General features: G+C 41.1%; 1 protein-coding gene, 1 long non-coding RNA gene and 1 other non-coding gene across 4 annotated transcripts in view; 2 read left to right on the top strand and 1 right to left on the bottom strand.

Moving 5' to 3' along the window:
- Positions 1 to 867: 867 nt before the first annotated feature.
- Positions 868 to 10,627, bottom strand: LOC125610558. The gene is made up of 3 exons (XR_007340559.1): positions 9,397 to 10,627; positions 8,090 to 8,093; positions 868 to 906 (listed from the first exon to the last, which is right to left on the bottom strand). It is a non-coding gene; the product is annotated as an uncharacterized LOC125610558 (long non-coding RNA).
- LOC125610872 lies at positions 9,383 to 9,585 on the top strand. The gene has a single exon (XR_007340919.1). It is a non-coding gene; the product is annotated as a small nucleolar RNA SNORA73 family (small nucleolar RNA).
- A 738-nt stretch (positions 10,628 to 11,365) lies between the features above and the next one.
- Positions 11,366 to 19,603, top strand: part of G3bp1 (G3BP stress granule assembly factor 1) — a 28,851-nt gene continuing 20,613 nt past the window's right edge. The window contains exon 1 of one of the 2 annotated variants that reach the window (XM_015492701.2): positions 11,366 to 11,519. The gene's annotated coding sequence lies outside the window, so the exon portion shown is untranslated. Of the gene's footprint in view, positions 11,520 to 11,953; positions 12,152 to 19,603 lie in introns of those variants that run through there. The other variant, XM_048782983.1, reaches the window with a different exon arrangement.

Raw genomic sequence — 19,603 nt, 5'->3', positions numbered from 1 at the left:
CGTACTGAGAGAGACACTGAAGGAAGATTTTCCTCTGTGGTTTCCCCATACCAGACTTCTGAGGACAGCCTCTCCCGTGTACAGGGACCCATGGCACCTGGCAGCAGGTAGCTTCCCCAGTACCCCCTGTATGTGTTTGTATAGCACAGTGCTTCCAGAGAGACCCTCTCTGCGAACAGCTTTCTCCAGCATCCTGGAGGATAGTTTTCCAGCCTAGAAGGCGATTTTCTAGCAATTTCCACCAGCACAGTACCACAGTCACTTCCCTGCCATTGAGTGGGCCACAGCTATGCCCTCTCCACCAGGGTCTGGATTTCAGAGTGTAGAGTGTGTAGGGGGCACTCTTCCTTAGATGGTCTATCTTAACTGGGCCATGGCAGCTCCTTACATCTGCTATTTTTTTATATTCTTTAGAGCTTTCCTTCCTCTTATTAGCCAACCTGTTATTACTATAGTCCCATTATAATCTTTAAACTTCCCTTGTCCAAATTACAGAGTGGTTTTTGATTAACTCTGATATAGAGAAAGGCAACAAGTTGCTTACTTCAAAGAAGAGGTTAACAGATCTACTCTTGGCCTAAATCCAAGGAACACAAATGAAAGATAAGTCTAGGCCAGCCCTCATCACTGGCTTGCACTGGCCCTGGGTGAGGAAGCCAGCTGTAGCACGCTGAGTGAAAGGCATGGGTGTTGGAGCCTGTCTTCATCTGCTAGGGCTTCCAGAACAAAATACCACAGATTAGGTGGTAGTTATTGTGAGAAATTTCTTTTCTCACAGTTCTAAAGGCTAAGAAGTTCAAGATAAAGGTACCAGCCCATCTGGTTGCTGGTGGTGGTCTCTTTTCCTGACTTGCAGTCACCTTCTGCACACAGCAGAGAGTGAGAGCTCTGGTGACTCTTCCTTTCCTATATATAGGGCACCAGCCCTGTCAGTTTAGGGCCTTCATATTGTGACCTCATATTACTACCTCACTGTTATCACCTCTTCACAGGTCCTGTCTCCACATAAAGTCCCATTGAGGGTTAGGGCTTACGAATTTTGGAAAGCACACAGAGCAGAATCTTAACAGACCAGGGTTTGAATCTCAGCCCTATCATTTACTAGTTGTATGACCTTAGGCAGAGTAATTTACTTCTCTAAGCCTAAATATCCTCATTTATAAAATGGAGATAGTTAGGATGATTATACAATTTTTGATCTAAACCTTCTGAGACAGAAAATTTTGCCAGGCATATATCATGATCCATTCAGGCAAACCAAGGGTACATTGTTCTATCAAAGAAACCTCTTTGCAGTACTATTGGAATAAATGTGTGCAAACTACTTAGCACAATGCTTGCACATGGAAGGCACTAAAAAATCTAAGAATTCTCCTAAGTGCTAGGCCCACCTTGTTGGCACTGGGTTTGCTTTTCCTGACAAAATACCCCTTGATCCTCTACCCCCTCTCTGCCTGCCAGAAATTCCTAAAGCTGGAAGGAAGGGAGGGAGGAAGGAGAGAGGAAGGGAAAAAGAGAAGGTGGAGAACAATGATGCTGGCAACCTTAGTCCAGCAAAGGCAAGTGGATGGTCTTAGCAGACTGCACTGGGGTTGGGGATAGCAAGATTGCAGCAGGCCAGAGAAAGGAAATCCAGCTCAAAGGCTGTAGTGCACCAGGAAAGCAATCCAAGTCAGAGTGTATGGCTTAGAGAACTGAGAAGGGGGAAGTTAAGCAAAGAGAAGGAAAGAGCAATTTAATGAGAATACAGCATTATGGAGATGACAGGTGAAGATCTATTAAAGAAGAGGATGTATAGGATTATAGTTCCTCTGTGAACATATACATAAATTCTATGTATTTACCCCCAAATTTAAAGTAAACTACAGCTGTTACTAGAACTTATCTTGACTTGAGTGCAGGATTACAGGCAGGATTCCAATGTACACAGTTTAAAATTTTTCAAATAGCACAAGATGGTATAGGTAAAAATAAGTCTTCCTTCTACTCTACCCTTACCTCCACCACTGAGCCACATTTCGGCTCTCCCCATCTGAAACAAAAGGCCTGCTAAATACATGCACTGAACTTTAACCCTGTTTTCTCACTTTATAAGAATCTTAGAAATTGTACTTAGTAATACACATAGATCCCTCTCATTCTTTTTTGTTTTTAATATTTTTTTAGTTATAGATGGACACATTATCTTTATTTTTATGTGGTACTGAGGATCGAACTCAGTGCCTGACACATGCAAGGCAAGCACTCTACCACTGAGCCACAGCCACAGTCCCCTCTCATTCTTTTTAATGCCATGAATGTCCTATTATTCAGTTGTACCATAAATTGTTTCATCAGTCCCTATGGTAGAAATCATCGGTTGACAAATTCAATATCCATTTCCAATTTCTTTTTTTTCTCTCTCTCCTTTTTTTTTTTTTTTGTGTGATGTGCTGGATTAAACCCAGGGCTTTGTGCGTGGGAGGCAAGTACTCTACCAACTGAGCTTTATCCCCAGCCCCACTTCCAATTTCTTTACTCTTACTGCTAGAGAGGCTGGGATCCCTTAATACTTTCTTTTCCACCCTCCCAGGCAGCCACAGGTGTACCCACATAACATGGCTCTGGGACAATGATACAAAAGAAAAGTTTGCCAGGAGGATTCTGGGAAAGCTTTTCTTTTGGTACCAGGGATTAAATCCAGGGGTGCTTAACCACTGAGCAACATCCCCAATCCTTTTTTATTTTGAAACAAGGTCTCACTAAATGGCTGAGGCTGGCTTTGAACTTGCAGTCCTCCTGCCTCAGCCTTCAGTGTCACTGGGATTACAAGTGTATGCCACCATACCCATTCTGGGAAAGCTCTTGCCTTCCTCATAAAGGAAACATACACCACTCCTTTCCCTTTCCTGCCTAGAACACTATAATGTGACTGATATGTAGAGTAAAAGGGCACCATTTTGTCACCATGAAGGAAATGCCAGGAGAATCACAGTTGAGTCTGACACTGAACCAATGCCAGCCATAGCTGTTTTCTAGACTTGTTGTATGAGAAATGTAAGCCCATCTTTATTCCTACTGCTGGTAATACTTTGTTACTTGCCCGGACTAACAAACATATAGATTGTTTCCAATCATCGAATGCTGTTAATAATGTAATGACAATTCATATATATATGCCTTTGCTTATGGCAGCACATGCCTGTAATCCCAGCAACTAGTGAGGCTGAGACAGGAGGATCGCAAGTTTAAGGCCAACCTTGGCAACTTATCAAGGCCCTTATGCATACAATAAATTTCGAAAAACCCAGTTTGTGGTATTTTGTTATAGCAGGTCATGGATGAAGACACTGGACATAGTTGGGATAGGGAAGATCTCAACAAATCAGTCACCAGTTCCTCAAGCCATCTGCTTAGAAGAGACACATCTACCTTCTACTCACATTTTTCTAGCAAAGCAGGGCACATAGTCACGCCTACATTTGTGTATGTTTGAGTGCGTGTGGTATGGTGCTGGGGATTGAACCCATGCCTCACATACTTTACCACTAAGCCACATTCCCAGTCCAGTCATACCTTTGTTTGCTACCATGGATTGAATCTAGGGGTGCTTTATCACTGAGTTACATCCCCAGTCCTTTTTATCCTTTTGTTTTGAGACAGGATCTTGCTAAATTTCTGAGACTGGCCGGGAACTTGTAATCCTCTGGCATTAGTCTCCCCGAGTTGCTGGGATTACAGGTGTGCAACCACTATGCCTGACCTGTTATGCCTATCTTTAAAGGGTCAGGAAAGCATAATAATCCTCCCAGGTGCCTGGAAGGAAGAGAAATAGCAAAGTCAGGAGACAACACCACTGACTGCCTTCCACGGGGCACTTTAGATAAGCACTGTCTGGGCACCACAGTCCCCAACACTGCTTAAGTGAACTCCCAACACGGCAGCCAAGAGTCAGAAAACCTTTGTTGGCTGCCCTCTGGTTTTTAGATTCTCTTTCAGAGTCCTCTAGACTTCAGGGTTTTAAAGGTATGTTTAACGAGACAAGCTCATATTCATTTTCCAGCATTTCAGGCAGTTAACCTCTGTGAACCTCTTTCTTCCCCTGTAAAATAAAGGTAATTATTAGATCTACTTGGTACTGTTGTGAGAAATAAAAACACTCATAAAACATTCAACCTTGTGACTAGTGCACAATAAATACCCAGCAACTACTTTTTGGATTAGGACAATTTTTTTTAATTGTACAGTATATAAAAAGTTTTTTAATATAAAAAAATTATAAAACAATACACAAAGAAAAAGTGCCTTTAAAACCCTTACGATCACTCTCTTTCACAGACATAGCAATTGCTATCAAATTGTTGTATATACATTCAGATGTTTTTCTATTATCAAACAATAATTTAGTTTAATGATCTTTTCAACTCTAGAATCAGACCACATTTTGTTCCATAAAATACAATGTGCTCTCTGGGGGCTGGCTCAGTGGTAGAGCGCTTGTGTAGTATGTGTAAGGCACTGGGTTCGATCCCTAACATCAGGTGAAAAAAAAAAAATAGAAATAAAGATACTGTGTCCATCTACAACTAAAAAATAAAACTAAAAAAATACAATGTATTCTCATAAGCAGAGAACAGAAGGGTTTGCTTTTAAAGACAGAAAAGACCTGTAGAAAACAAAAACCAAAAAGCAGATGAGTCATTTCAAAGTTACTTTCCATGTAAGATGGGCACAGGGAAACAGAGCAATAGAAAAAGAATGGGTCAGTTAACACCAGATTGCTTCAGGTTACCTTGTTTGGTGGTGTGTAAGGATTAAGGCAGAGGGAATCTCATTATCATGACAATTGAAACAGGCTAATAGAAGAAATTTGGCTATTATCTCAAATCCTGATTTCTCTGGAAGGTCAGATAAACTTGGTAACTGGAACTTTAGCATGAGTGGGTCCATTTTTTTTTTCAAAGAGAGAATTTTAATATTTATTTTTTAATTTGCAGCAGACACAACATCTTTGTTTGTATGTGGTGCTGAGGCACGCATGCCAGGCAAGCGCACTACCGCTTGAGCCACATCCCCAGCCCAAAGGGGTCCATTTTTTTTTAACCTGGTCTGTTGGGGCCCAGAGCAGTAGTTTAGTTTAAAACAACAGCTTCCTATAACATTTTTTTTTCCTTCAATTTTAAGACATTATTTTACTAAGTCACACAGACTGGCCTTAAACTTGTGTTTTTCCTTCTACAACCTCCTGAGTGGTTGGGATTATAGGTGTGAGCCACCGTGCCTGGTGAGATTCATGTTTTGTATATAATGTTGTTACATATATTTTCTAGGTATATGAATATACATAAACATGGATATGCATTTTTTTTTTATTTTTTAGTTGTAGATGGATATAATACCTTTATTCTTACGTGGTGCTGAGGATGGAACTCAGAACTCCACATGTGAGAGGCAAGTGCTGTACCATTGAGCTACAATCCCAGCCCCTATGCATATATTTAAACTAGATTTATCTCTCAATTGCTGCATAAACAATATAGCAAATTTAGCTATTCCCTTGTTGACATTATTTCCCTGTTTATTATTTTAAAAATTACAAACAATGCTATCTTTGTTCTCTCTATATGTATGGGAGAGTTTCTTCAGAATGAACACCAAAAAGTAGCATTTCTATTTCCTACAATATGTGGATTTAAAATTTTCAGAGGGCTGGGGTATAGTTCAATGGTAGAGCACATGATCAGCATGCTCAAAGCCCTGGCTTTGAGCCCCAATACCATACACATACAAAAAACTTAATAGATGCTTTCAAATTGCTCTCTGAAAGACCATGTCAATTTACATTATGTATTAACCATAATAATTATTTCCCTGCACTTTTGCTAACATTTGACATTAGTAATCATTTTTCAAAATTTGATGGAATGAGCATATATATAGCACTCTACCACTGAGCCACATCCTCAGCCCTTTTTATTTTGTAGTTTGAGACAGGGTCTCGCCCAGTTGCTGAGGTTGGTCTCAAATTTTCGATCCTCCTGACTCAGCCTCCTTAGTCTTTGGGATTACAGATGTGAGCCACTGTGCCTGACTGGGCTTCAAATTTATAGTGATAAAAACCTGATGCTGTGGTCTGGGATTGTGGCTCAGTGGTAGAGCACTCGCCTAGCACGGGCGCAACCCGGGTTCAATTCTCAGCACCATATAAAAATAAAGGCATTGTGTTGTGTCCATCTGCTCTCTTAAAAAATAAAAAAGAGGGAAGACCTCTCCCCTTCTTCCTCTGGGAGAAGTCTTTAAAAAACAAAACAAACAAAAAAACCTGATGCTGAATACCAGTTCCACCACTTCCAAGCAATGTAATCTTGAGTTAGTCATCAAAACTTTCTCAACTGGAGTTGGTTTTTGTGAGGATGAATGGAAAAATAGACTGGCACTCTGCCTGACATGTAGTAGTGTTTGACACAATGTTATTTAGCCTTGTCTAAGCCACAGGAAGTAAGGACTCCTAAAGGTGTATATGTGCCAAATGTGCAAAGGACTTTGTCTTGGACTCCATAACTTTCAAACCACTTGGAAATCTGTCTCTGTAGGATTACTTGATGCCATGCCTAAGGGGGAAAAATAATCCCAGCCTTTCAGGAGTTTCCCAGGAGACAATGTCCCTGTAGTCAGGGCTTTATCCTCCTTCTGGGCAGTATTAACAAGTGGGTAAAATAACATGGACTTGGAAATCAGAGTTGTAGCTTCTAGGCCTAGTTGTGTGATCTTGGGCAAGTTACTTAACATCTTTGAATTTGTTTCTGTACTTGAGAAATGGAAAAGAGGGGCTTGTGAATATTAAATGAGGTTTTTTTTCTTGACAAAAATACTAGCAAGAAGCCTGGCTCATGATCAGTGCCCCACAGTTTGAGGATATGTATTTGCAGACAGTCAAAGCCTGAGGGGGAAATTCAATTAGGCATGAATTTCTAAGCCAGTAAAGTTCTCTTTGAGAGCACTTTCCCCTCCAATTAACAGATAGGTTCTCACTGTGTGGCCTAGGTTGGCTGCAGCACTGGCCTCAGCCTTCCCAGCAGCTGGGAGTACAGGTGCAGCTTCAAGTTCTCTTTGGATCTTTGGGAAGAAGCAAGAGGAAAAGAGGTTAGCAGGCCAGAAGAGGCAGATTACAACTTTGATGCCTCATTTTCAAGACCCTTCACGTACCCACCCACAAGAGGTAATAGAGTATTCTATCCTGTTTAAAGATCAAAATCTGTCTATTGTAATTCCTTATGTTATTCATAATCTGTAATTAACATTAATTTTTATGAAAACTAATAGACACATTAAAAATAAATCATACATTACCAAAGAGTACAGAATGAAAACAGCCTTTTTCCTGTCCTGGCTGAAGTTCATCTCCCTGTTAGGAATCATTAACAGTTTCCTGTGACTTATGCATATACAGCAAAACCATACAGGAATGTGTACATATAACTACAGCAATACTCATGTCTTAATAGAAAATGTCATCCCTCTACCCCTTTTTACCCAAATGCTATTAGGCATTCTCTCCCTAATATTCTGCACTTTGCTTTCTTAATATCTTCTGGAGATCATTCTATAACTGAACATGTAGATCTGCTCTCATTTTCCGTATGATTGCATGAGAATCCCCTGCAAATATACTGCATTGTAGTATTGTTTCTAATTGCCCTGTGTAGTCAGACATTTGAGCTATTTCCATTCTACTACAAAGAATACTGCAGTGAGTATTTTTAATCACCCTTCACGAATGATTTACTATGTTGGGTTAAACTGATCAGACGATTTCTTACCTAATATTTCCCATTCACTGCCTGTCATACTATCTTCTGAGGTCTTGCTCATGTTTCCCGCCCCCCCCCCCCCCCCCCATTCTCTGAGATTTGAGAAGAACCGGCAGAAAGAGCAAGGTGAAGTAGCGTTGTGCAGGGGTTTGCAGATTTTGCTTTGTGGTGGAGATAAAAGACCAGAAAGAGGCCAGGGACTTTCCCTTAGAAGACTGAGATATCTTGACTAGGGTTTCTTAGCCACAGCACTGTTGATTTTTTGGGTGGATAATTTTTTGTTGTTGTTATGGGGTCACTCTCCTGTGCATACCTGGCCTCTATCTGGTAGATGCCAATAGCCCCCCTACCCAATTGTGGCCATGACCCCCACCCCTACTCCAACCACTGCTTTAGACAATTCATTAGTGGTAAGTTATTCATGGAACATTTACCAAGTATTAAGTATCCAGCATCTGGAGCTCAAGGGTTTCTAATCTGGGTGGGGAAACTACCACAGGAGAATGCCAACTTGCTTTCTCTCCTCTGGGAGACAACAATAGGCATCTGAGATGTCCTGCCAACTTCTCCCCCATTATCCATTCCCCCTTCCTTCACATTAGCTTCATTGCTCCCAATCTAGTGGATTCCCTAGAGGTTAATGACTCTTATTTTAAATGTAGCACTTTCCCTACACTTATATACCTATTTTAACCTACAGAAATCTCAATTAACAATTGTTAATCCAACTAACAACTGGAGACAGAACCCAACTGTATAGTTTCACCTTATTTTTAAATCTGCTGCATTTAATATTATTTGCATATCACCTAAAAATTTGCCAATTGATGAACATTTGTTTTCAAGCATTCTGATAATGCTGCAGAACACCTTGGTACCTGTGTTTATCAACAAATGTGGCTAAAAAGTATTGTTGTTTTGGAGGAATGTACATAATTCAGGCCACTTGGGTTATATTACCAATCCATAAATGTAAAATTTTGCCCATCTGCACTCATTAGCCTTACAGTTCCGGGAGTCATCTAGGAAACTGAAGTCTCCACTGTGCATGCATCATGCTATTGCTTTCTGTGCTTATCGATAGGCCAGGAGAGTTAGTGCCCCAGGTTATTTTCATTCTTTTTAGCCAACTGAGACTCAGTCATGTGAAACATCAGTTAAAAAAATAATATTGAGATCCAAATCTATAGGTAGAGAGTTTTCTCATCTGCTTGAGCTTATCGTTTCCCAGTTCAGCGATGAACAACCTCAACAAGAGGATCCACCCCACCTGAAAGTCAGGGTATCACACCCGGTCAAGAAGGAGAAAGCGAAGGAGCATCTGAAATCTGAGCTTCAAGGGCCTGACCTGGAAGCTAATTTCCAGGAACTGTGTGAGGCCAAAAGTGCAAGGTTGAGATGGTTCTGATGCCAAGCATGGAATTCTATCAAATGTAGAACCCCTTAAAATGCCAGAAGCAATTTAAGTGCCATTGTGGGTTGAAAAGAAGACAATCTAGAGCCACGCATGCAGTCTTGATATTACAACCTTGATTGCTAAAATTATCAATAAAGTTTTACAGTTTTCTGGGGGAAAACAGTTGCAATCTCTTCCAACGTGGATAACCCGGGAGGTCACTCTCCCCGGGCTCTGTCCAGGTGGCATAGGGGAGCACAGGGCTCTGCCCCATGATGTACAGTCCCTTTCCACAACGTTGGAGATGAAGCTGGGCTTTGTGTCTGCACCTGCATATTCCTACGACTTCTCAGAGTCTGTGGACTATGACTGAGGAGGCAAACCATGCAGGAAACAATATCTAGAAAAAAAAAAAGTTGCAATCTCTTAGTCCGTTCTTTTAAGAAACTTTTCAGGTGTTCCCCATTGCCCTCAGATTAAAGCCCAAGTTCCTTGGCATGGCTAGCACTATCTCGGAGTTTCTTTAACTCTAGAAAACTTTCAGCGGCGTCTCTGTGCGCAGTTTCCTCTCTGTTTGCAGAACTTGGTGGTGCCTGTTTCCGGGGTCAGCGCAGCGTCTGACTGTTGAATAGGTGACCCCGACTGCATTTCAACCAACTCCAACCCCAGCACCCGGAGATCTCAATGCCTGAATGAGCTGGAATGATGCGGAAGTGCGGCCTTACTGGCCGCCAAAGGAACTTTTCATGTCGCTCCTGGGCCTCCCCGCGTGAGTTTCGGACCCGAGTCTGGTCCCTGGAAGGACGCGAGTGGGCATCGCCCGGGTCGCACCAGGTTGCTGCTGGGTTGGAGCGCCTCCTCTACTTTTGTGCCGACAGGTACGCTCCATGTTACTTCATTTTAAAAAAATTGCAGCAAAACTTAACCGGTGACCCTCCCGCATTGTCAGATGTTTGGAAAGACAACGGGGCCGGGGCGTGTCCATGTCTAGCACGTGGGAACCAAAGCTATTTCCACATAAAATACTCCTGGTGACCAACAGAGGGCCCAGCAAAATACCGAGACCGGACAGAAGCGGGTTGGGGCTCCTTAACCCGTGAAGTGTTTCGGGAAGATCTTTAGGATGTCCGCATAGGACTTGGCAAGTTACCTTTTAAAAGCATAACGCCACGAAGTAATAGCACCCCTCACCCACAGCAATAAGAAAACGGAGTGACAATGGTGGTGACGCACAGGATGTTGCATGGAGGCCAAAACTTGATCGGAGAATATAAAAACTGCCATTTTTTTTCAGTAACAACCCCCAAAAACTTCACTGAAAGATCCAGGAATCGACGATGGGGCCAACCTGTAGCAGCACCTGCCAAGAAGCAACCGGATGGAAATGCAAATTCTCAAACTCAATAGCTTTCGCGTCTGACCTTTTTACAGGACCTTGCATACACACAGCTACTCTTTTCTTAGGCTTTCCTATAGCAGTTGCCCAACAATAGTGCTGACTAATGGTAAGAGCCAGCAAGTACTCTCAGCGCACGGAAATGAAAAAAGTTGTAATAAGGATGATAAATTAAAAAAAAACAGAAACTTTGCCATTTGGATCCTTGGGTACCAAACTGTGCGGAAAGGCAGGAGAAGGAGTCTCAGGGTCCGGACCCAAGGGAAGTTAAGAAAGGAAAGGGGACAGAAACCGGGGTCAGCCTCATAACCGCCACAGAGGGTCCAGGAGGCGCTGGGTCTCTGCCTTTTTGGAACAGTCCAGCCCCCGTGTCAATCAGCTCCTTCCGGCATTGTGATTGGTGTGGGCCTTTCTTGGCTTCCCCAGTGCCCACCTCCTAGTTGCTTGGGGTTTACTTCCCCAAAGTACACGGGTCCCACCTTGTGGAGCAACCGCTCCTGCAAGGAAAACGGATCTCCGCCCAGGGGAAGACATTTTAACCAATGAGAGCAGTCCCCTGTAGTTATTGGCTACCCTGGATATCGGTCAAAGAACTGCCCACCCTCCTTCCCTGTGTGCTTTCAAGTTATTGGCCTTTCTTAGTGCCAATCCCTTATAGGGAAGCAGGATCCTCACGGTCTTATAGGCATGAGTCAAAGCCAATCAAGAGCCACGCCTTCATCCTGAGTCGGTACCCAATTGCTATTCGAAGAGCTCAGAGGACGCAGTCGGGATTGGTCCTCCGCTACCCCGACCTGGCCGCAACAAGTTAGGCTGAATCACGGTTATATAGACCGGCGGCGGAGCACGCGTGTGTGCGGACGCACTTGCGTGAGGGATTCCTGCCACCTTCTGTGCTGTGGAGCAAAGCTTGTTCCTCTCCCGCTCAGCCGCGCAGGTACGCTGGGGTGTGGGCGGGACAGTGCGGCCTAAGGACGAGGACCAGTTGGAGCGGTGGTGAAAGAGAGGAGAAGTCAGAGAAGCGCCAGCGAGCCGCATACCCCCACCCCCACCCCAACGGCCGCCGGCGCGCGCGGCGGACGACGAGTGCGCGGCGGCTCCCCAACCCCCGCTGCCTGGAGCGCGTGGCCATGTCCACCGCGTGCGCGTGCCGCGTCCAACGGCCACGCGGGGCGGGAGCGAGCAGCTGCCGCCGCCCGGGCCCCTTGGCGATCTCGCGGCCTGGGGGCTTTGCGCCGCCGGCTGGCCAGCTTTTCCCGCCTGCCTTATCCGCCACGCGCCGGGTAGTCTTTCCTCGCTTGGTCACCGAGCTACGGCTCGGCGGAGATCAGGAGGGTTTTTTTTTTTTTTACTTAATCTGGGAATGGGGACAATACTGAAGCGTGATAACTCTTTAGGCCCGCAAAGCAGAAGTGCCGCTTTCTGGCTTTACAGGAGTTAGCATTGAGGGAACAGCGAGTGCTTGGAGAGTTAGTGACAATAGCACCTAGGATTCTAATCCCTCACTGTGCCAGGCACTGTGCTGAGCCACTTATCTACTTCATGTGATTCTCACAACGACCTAATGGGGTAGGTGCGATTTTTCTTATTTCATCGCGACTAGGGCACAGAAGTGGAGTGACCTGTTCAAAGGCACTCAGACGGCAAGGGGACGGTATTTGGATCTGTGTTCTTTGGGTTCCGAGCCTTCCAACCCAGCTTATTATTTGCTTCAGCTTTGTGCGCACCCTGGGCACCTTTGCCTCTTGAGCACTTTCCCCTGAGGTCAGCCTCAGCTTTGAAAGGCCAACTGCAGAGAAGACTGCAGCAGCGTATTTATACAGGCCAGTCCTAGGACTTTCCAGGGAGACCTGGGTTGGTAGTGGGATTATGACAAAGGAAAGGCTACTTCCCTACCCGTATTTGTACAGTCGATAGATGTGACCGATCAGCTTCTGGAAAAAGTAAAGAATGAGTAAATGCAAATGAGCATGGACAGTGTTCCGGCTCAGATTTGAAAGTCATAACAGGGTGATGGGAAATTCCCGCCAGCAGAAGTTAGACTCTGATAGTAGACCTTGAATCTTTTTCCGTTTTTTTTTTTTTTTTTTTTTTTTTGTGGAGGAAGAACTTGGAGATTATCATTACAATAAATTAATTAAGAGAACGAGGTTCAAAATGAATTTCAGATCTCACCAGAGACTTGGTCTAAAATTTGAAATTGGAATGGAAAGGTGCCCCCTTAGAGTATAAACTGGATCACTGTAGGTGAGTAACCAGTGATTGTGATTTATTGAAAAGTATACTTAGGGCAGTTTAGGGTCTTTCGTGGATAAGTCTGTCTACATTCAGAATTTTTTTTGCATTTATCCTACTAGAATTCTATCTATATGCAAAGACCCCTTTCTTACCTTTCAAGAACTTGAGTTTGTTTTTCTTGTACAGTTGTCATTTTAGATCCTTGGTTTTATAAAGTAAGTGTTCCTATGTTTCTAGATTCGCATGATTAACTTTATAGCACAAAAGTTTCGGGGCCAGTTCTGAGTTAATTTGAAATTGACTTCCATGTAAAGAAGTTAAAAAGTCAGGTAGTTTAGTATTTATAAATGTATTTACCAAGTAGTTACCTTTTGTTTCTTACCAGAAAGTAGCAATATATTGTACAGACAAGTTCATACCTTTGTTGGTGTTACTATAAATAACAGATTGCTTTGGATTATAACATTGTTTTACTTGAAACTTGCACTCTGCTGTTCAGGTTAGCCTACCTTCTATACATAGGTTACCTATTCAGTTTGCATTTTATCTTAAGTTTGAATAATTTATTAAAAGTTAAAATAATGACTTACATTTAGAGGCTGGGGTTGTAGCTCAGTGGTATGAGCACTTGCCTAGCACATGTGAGACACTGACTGGGTTCAGTCCTCAGCACCACATTAAAATAAATAAATAAAATAACCACTTACATTTAAAGTATTAAGTTTGTTCATCTAACTTTATTATTGCTCCAGGCAAAATATATCAGAATGAAAACACATTAGGCATTAGTTAATTGAGGGAAATTTTCATTAATTTCACCTTCAGATATTAAAAACAAACCTGTACTTTTATTGGCTTCAGGCAAATGGTTATCAGGTGGGCAGGAATACGAACATTATATGATTATTTCACAAATTGCTATTGTCACGACCTGTGCTCTAGTTTGTCAAGAACAAGTGAATGGCTTTGGTGGCAGGCACATGCTTGTAATCCCAGCTGCCAGGAACACTGCGGCAGGAGGATCACAAATTTGGCAAATTTTTTTTTGAGACACTTTCAAACTAAAAAGAGGTGCAGATGTAGTTCCAGTTATAGGACCCCTGGGTTCAATCCTCAGTACCCTCCCTCCAAAAGTGAATTGAAGTAAATTGGGATAATAGAGTAGTATAAGACTTTGTCCCCTTACTTCTCACCCAAGACATAGGTTATTCTGTGCATGGTCCTGGGAATCAAACCCAGGGCCTCAAGTATGCCAGACAGACACAACTACTGAGCCACGTCCCCAGCCTTAGGCTAGTTTTGTTGGAGTTCAGTCCTTTCAGTCCGAGTTTCTAGCAGAAAAGAGGCAGTTCTTTAACTCCGTTTGCTTTTCAGCTGACAGTCCATTACAGAAACCTTAGGAGACTTTGGTAATGTTTGTTCTTGACCTATGGTGAAGTATTTGTTGTTGTTACTTAACATGGATTTTTTTTTTTTAATAACTTGTTTTAGTACTTTACAGGGAAAGTGAAGGACACAAAATTTTACATTTTTATAGCTTTATAATTGTATATAGTTCTTAGGATGAAAATGTGATCAATGTTAAAAGTGAGATTTAATATAAAGCCTGAATTTGTTATTAAAACCATTTTTAAAATTTTTGTCAATTTAATAAAATTGCTTGATCTTTTTACATTTTGCGAATTGGTTGGATATTTAAAAATTACCGACCTTAGGTAGGCATTGTGTACTCTTCATCTAATTAAATTGTGCATTTTGATGGCCTTGGATAAAACTATTACTCTGCAAAGGATATAATAGCAAAACCCCCTCCCCCCACTAGTCTTTTGGCAACAGTTAGTGGGAAAAACCTGTAACTGTCCTTCCAAGCTCTGCAGTTAAATTTAGATTCAGCAACTGTAATCCCACTTGTAGTTCTTGATCACACTGGCAGCTAACTACATTTATATTTTTATATCTTAAATCAGCTTTCTGTTTTAAAGTGTGGAAACCTCATCTGGCCTTAGTAGGGGAGACTGAATTGCAAGCCAGGTGATGGGGTTAAGAGTGAGAAACATCCACACATGAAGAATAAAGTTAGGTTAAAAAGCAGAAAGCAATAAACACAATTCAGAGAAAATCTGGCTTCTTGGATGGGACACATATCTGCTTTGTAGGGATATAGTTTTTGGTGGGTATTAAGTGACTATATAACAGTATTTTTGAGTATTTTATTTTTTTGCATATTTTAGTTTATTGCTAGGGTTGAACCCAGGATCTAAGCATGAACTTTTTAATACTGAGCTACAACCATAACTGATTTGCATGGTTAGTTTTTTTGGTATGAGGGATTGAACCCAGGGGCACTTAACCACCACATCCACAGCCCTTTTAATTTTTATTTTGAGGCAGAGTCTCACTAAGTTGCTGAGGCTGGCTTTGAACTCATGTTCCTCCTTGATTTGCATGTTTTTAAAAGTACTTTCACATTGTAGGTATTCTGATATTTTTGCTGAAAATTGAAGCTGTGAAACCCAAATATATCTAGTTTGTGCACATGTAGTACTTAAAAGGGTGCTGTAACCAAAAGGATATAGAATCTGAAACGTGAATGTTGTGTCTACCTACTTTTCCAGCCTTCTCCCATCCTCTGTGCTGGCCTATAGGCTGTGCTATCCTCTGTTTATGTAGGATGTAGGCCTGTAGGCTATGCTTTAAGTACATCTAGGTTTAAAATTTTTGTCAATTTAATAAAATTGACAAATTTTATTAAAATTTGTCAATTTAATAAAATTGACAAATTTTATTAAAATTTCTCAGCTTACTCTTAGGATTTCCTACGGTGTGTGCACCTATGTCTATGAGATCCAAAAAATAGGAGGCTAATGTTTTTAGAGGTTTCATGAATAAGCATTAGTATTAACTGTAATCTGGCTTTTCATGTGATGAAAAAAGTTTTTTTCTGAGTTATGAACCTAAGTGACTAGTTTTTAATTTTGAAATAGAGAAGGGATACTCAAAGATAGCAAATTATTAAGCTTGTGGACTCTTGAAGTGTCCCCTCAGTTCCCCCCTCCCCAATTTAGTAATTCTGAGTTAATTAGCAGTCTTAGGTACTGGTTATTAATCTTTTCTAATGTTATCATCTAACATAATCTTGGTACATTTATCAAAATAGAAATTAACATTGATAAGAATCCTGTTAGCAGGGCCTGGTGGCACATGCCTATGATCCCAGCTATTTGGGACAGTGATCACAAGTTTGAGCCCAGCCTGGGCAATTTAGTGAGACCCTGTCTCAAAAGGGCTGAGGATATAGCTTATGGTAAATCTCCCCTGGGTTCAATCCCCATTCTCCTTCCCTCCTTCCCCCAAAACAACAAAAACAAAAGGCTGGGGATGTAGCTCAGTGGCCAAGTGTTCCTATGTTCAATTCCCAATGCTGCAGAAAAACCAAAAAAACAAAATCCTGTTAAAGATAGACTTTATTTGGGTTTCCTTTTTTCTTTGGTACTGGGAATTGAACTCAGGGGCACTTTACTATTGAACTACACAGGGTCTCACTAAGTTGCAGAACTTGTGATCCTCCTGACTTAACCTCTGGAGCCACTCTGCCTGGTATCCTTAGGCTTTTTTTTTTTTTTTTTTTTATAAAAAAGCCTCTTCAGTTTCTCAATCTGTGTTGAGATGCCACATTGTATTTAGTCTTCTTCTCTCCTTTGTTTCCTCTAATCTGTGTTTGTTTTGTTTCATGAACTTGATTTCATGAACTTAAGATCTCATTTAGTTTGTCTGATGCTATGATTTGACTGATTTTATGGCTTTGGGGAAAGAGTGCTACAGAGGTGTAACATATACCCTTTATCACATTGTATCATAGGTGCGTAATATCATTAGTTGAATTTAACCTTGATCATTTGATTGAGGTGATCTGTCAGGTTAGTATTTTCCCTGCTATTCATGGGAAGCTATTACTAAAAGCTCTAATTCAAGGGGAGGGAGGAATCACATTCTTGTAAAGGGAACAGAATCAGAATTTGTGGGCACATATGGCTACTACTAATAATATTTTGGGGAGAAATATTTTATGCAAATGATCTGTATCTCCTTAAAGTTTTCCCCTTAGTTTTAGCATTTATTAGTGGATCTTGTCAATATGGGTAGCCTTTTTTCTTCTTTTTTGCAATACTGGGGATTGAACCCAGAGGTACTCTTATTAAGCTACATCCCCAGCCAGCATTCACCCCCCACCCCAACCCCCCCGTTTTTGGAGGGGTAGTGGGAATTGAACTCAGAGGCACTCAACCACTGAGGCATATCCCCAGCCTCATTTTGTATTTTATTTAGAGACAGGGTCTGAGTTGCTTAGTGTGTTGATAAGTTGTTGAGGCTGGCTTTGAACTTGGGATCCTCTTGTCTCAGCCTCCGGGATTACAGGCATGCACCACCATGCGCAGCCCACCCAACCCTTTTTAATTTTTCAAGTTACTAAGTTGCCATGGCTGGCCTGGAATTTGGGGTCCTCCTGTCTCAGCCTCTGAGTTGCTGGTATTACAAGTGTGTCCCAGTGTGACTTTTTTTTTTTTTTAAAGCATTTTCTTTGTTGTATTAATTGTCATGTACTTGAGGCTCACAAATATTTTGCCTATACTGGGGCTAGAATCAACAGTTCTTCTGAGGAGCAGTCAGAATATTGAAGGGAAGGTGATAGGTGATTAATGTGAAAAGTTTGGGAAATAGATTGTCAGTGGAACCAGATTTGGTGCTGTTGCTCTTCGGGCACTGATATTGCTTTTATTAAAGTTGCTCTGGTATTTGGAAAATATTGTCAACTGAGTTTCAAATGTTTGAATACACAAAGTAACCTTGAAACAAAATTCATGGCTTTTTTTTTTTTGAGCCGGGGGTATTGGATATTGAACTCAGGGTCACTGTACAACTGAGCTACATTCCTAGGCTTTTTATTATTTCGTTTGAGCAGTCTCTCTAAGTTATCCAGGCTGGTGTTGAACTTTATTTTAGAGGGTGTGTGTTTACCTTTCGATCTCCTGCCTCAGCCTCCAAATTGTTGAAATTGCAGATGAGTCCTTGCAAGTAGGCATGTGCCCCTGCACCTGCATTCTTTATAGGTCTTGGATTGAAGTATTTTGTGTTTTCTTTAAATCTGATATATGCTTTGCAAATATTTACTCCCAGTTTGTGGCTTGTCTTTTTATTCTTTTAAATAGTGTCTTTTGCAAAGCAGGTTTTAATTTTGATAAAAGTTCACATTATCAGTTCTTGTGATGTGCTTTTGGTGTGTGTGTGTATATATATATATATATATGACATTTTTGCTTACCTTGTTCTCATACAGGTTTTCTTTAGTTTTGAATTTTACATTTTGGTTTGGACCATTTTGAGTTAAGTCTTATATATGGTGTAAGTTGTTTTTTTTTTTTTTTTTTTTTTTTTTTTTTTTTTTTTTTTTTGGTACCAGAGATTGAAGCGAGGGGCACTTAACCACTGAGCCACATCTCCAGTCCTAAAATTTTTTGAGACAGGATCTCATCAAGTTGCTTAGCACCTCACTCAGTTTCTGAGGCTGGTTTTGAATTTGCAATCTTTCTGCCTCAGCCTCCCAAGCAGCTGGGATTATAGGCATGAGACAACATGCTTGGCTAACTTGAGTTCCATCCCCAGTACTGCAAAAAATTTACATAACACAGACACACATCATGGAAATATCATTGACACAGTTCACACAATCACCAATTTTTTTTTTTAACTTGGAGGTCATCCTGTTTTAGCCTCCTGAGTTGCTGGGATTACAGGCATACACCACTGCGCCTAGCCTCCTAGGCTTTTTATTTTTTGAGACAGGGTGTCACTAAGTTGCTTAGGGGCTTCAACCCCCTGAATCACTACAAACTTAGTTTTCTTGGAAAAGCTGCTCTGGTCTTATAGGAAGACCCCAGGCCCATCACATCAGCATGGAAGAGAGTTGTTTTTGGTGGTTGAAATAATAAAACTGTTTTATTTCTTACTCTTATTTTGATACATGATTTGTATTCTAACCAATACTGTTTTCTTGATATATGCTTTTTAAAATTGGGAATAACTAGAATCTATTTGTAGGCATTTCTAAAAAACTCTTTTGGGAAAGGACACAGTGTACCCAAGAGTGTTAGAATGGGAGAATCTTGGAAGTTTTTAGTGTATATTTTCATTGGAACTTTCCCCCTGTGTTTTCTTCTAGTAGTTTCATAGTTCTGGGTGTGTGTACTTTCCTTCGGTTTAATAGTTTTTTTTGTTTGTTTTTAACTGTATTTTTTATATGGTGCTGAGGATCAAACCCAGTGCCTCACATGTGCTAGATAAGCACTCTACCACTGAGCTACAACCGCAGCCCAATAGTTTTTATAAAACGTTTGTCACAGTGGATCAGTAACTGGCAAAATATTGTTCTTTCTATGATAAATCCATTTCAGTTTGCTTTTTTAAATTATTTTGATTTTATATAATTGAGAGTTGATGAATAAAGAGAATAGAGACTATTGTCAAGTTATTTTGTTAGTCCTATGTTTCTCATAACTTGTTTTATGTTTGAGCGAGAAAAGAATAAAGATTTCAGAAGTGATTTATAAAAAACAAATTTTCCTCTAATTAGGGTTGATAGAGACATTTAATAGACACAAGTCTTCTGGGCTCAAATTGCCAAAGTTTTTTTTTTTTTTTTTAATTAAGAATGATCAAACAGACTACTTTTTAAAATTGAATGATCAAGTTACCCACAAAACAGTGTATCATCTTACATAACTGAAG

The sequence above is a fragment of the Marmota marmota genome, unplaced genomic scaffold (assembly GCF_001458135.2).
Source record: "Marmota marmota marmota unplaced genomic scaffold, marMar, whole genome shotgun sequence".
In the NCBI taxonomy this organism is placed as follows: domain Eukaryota; kingdom Metazoa; phylum Chordata; class Mammalia; order Rodentia; family Sciuridae; genus Marmota; species Marmota marmota.
Note: the sequence above shows the minus strand (reverse complement) of the source record. Positions and strands in the feature narration are given on the sequence as shown.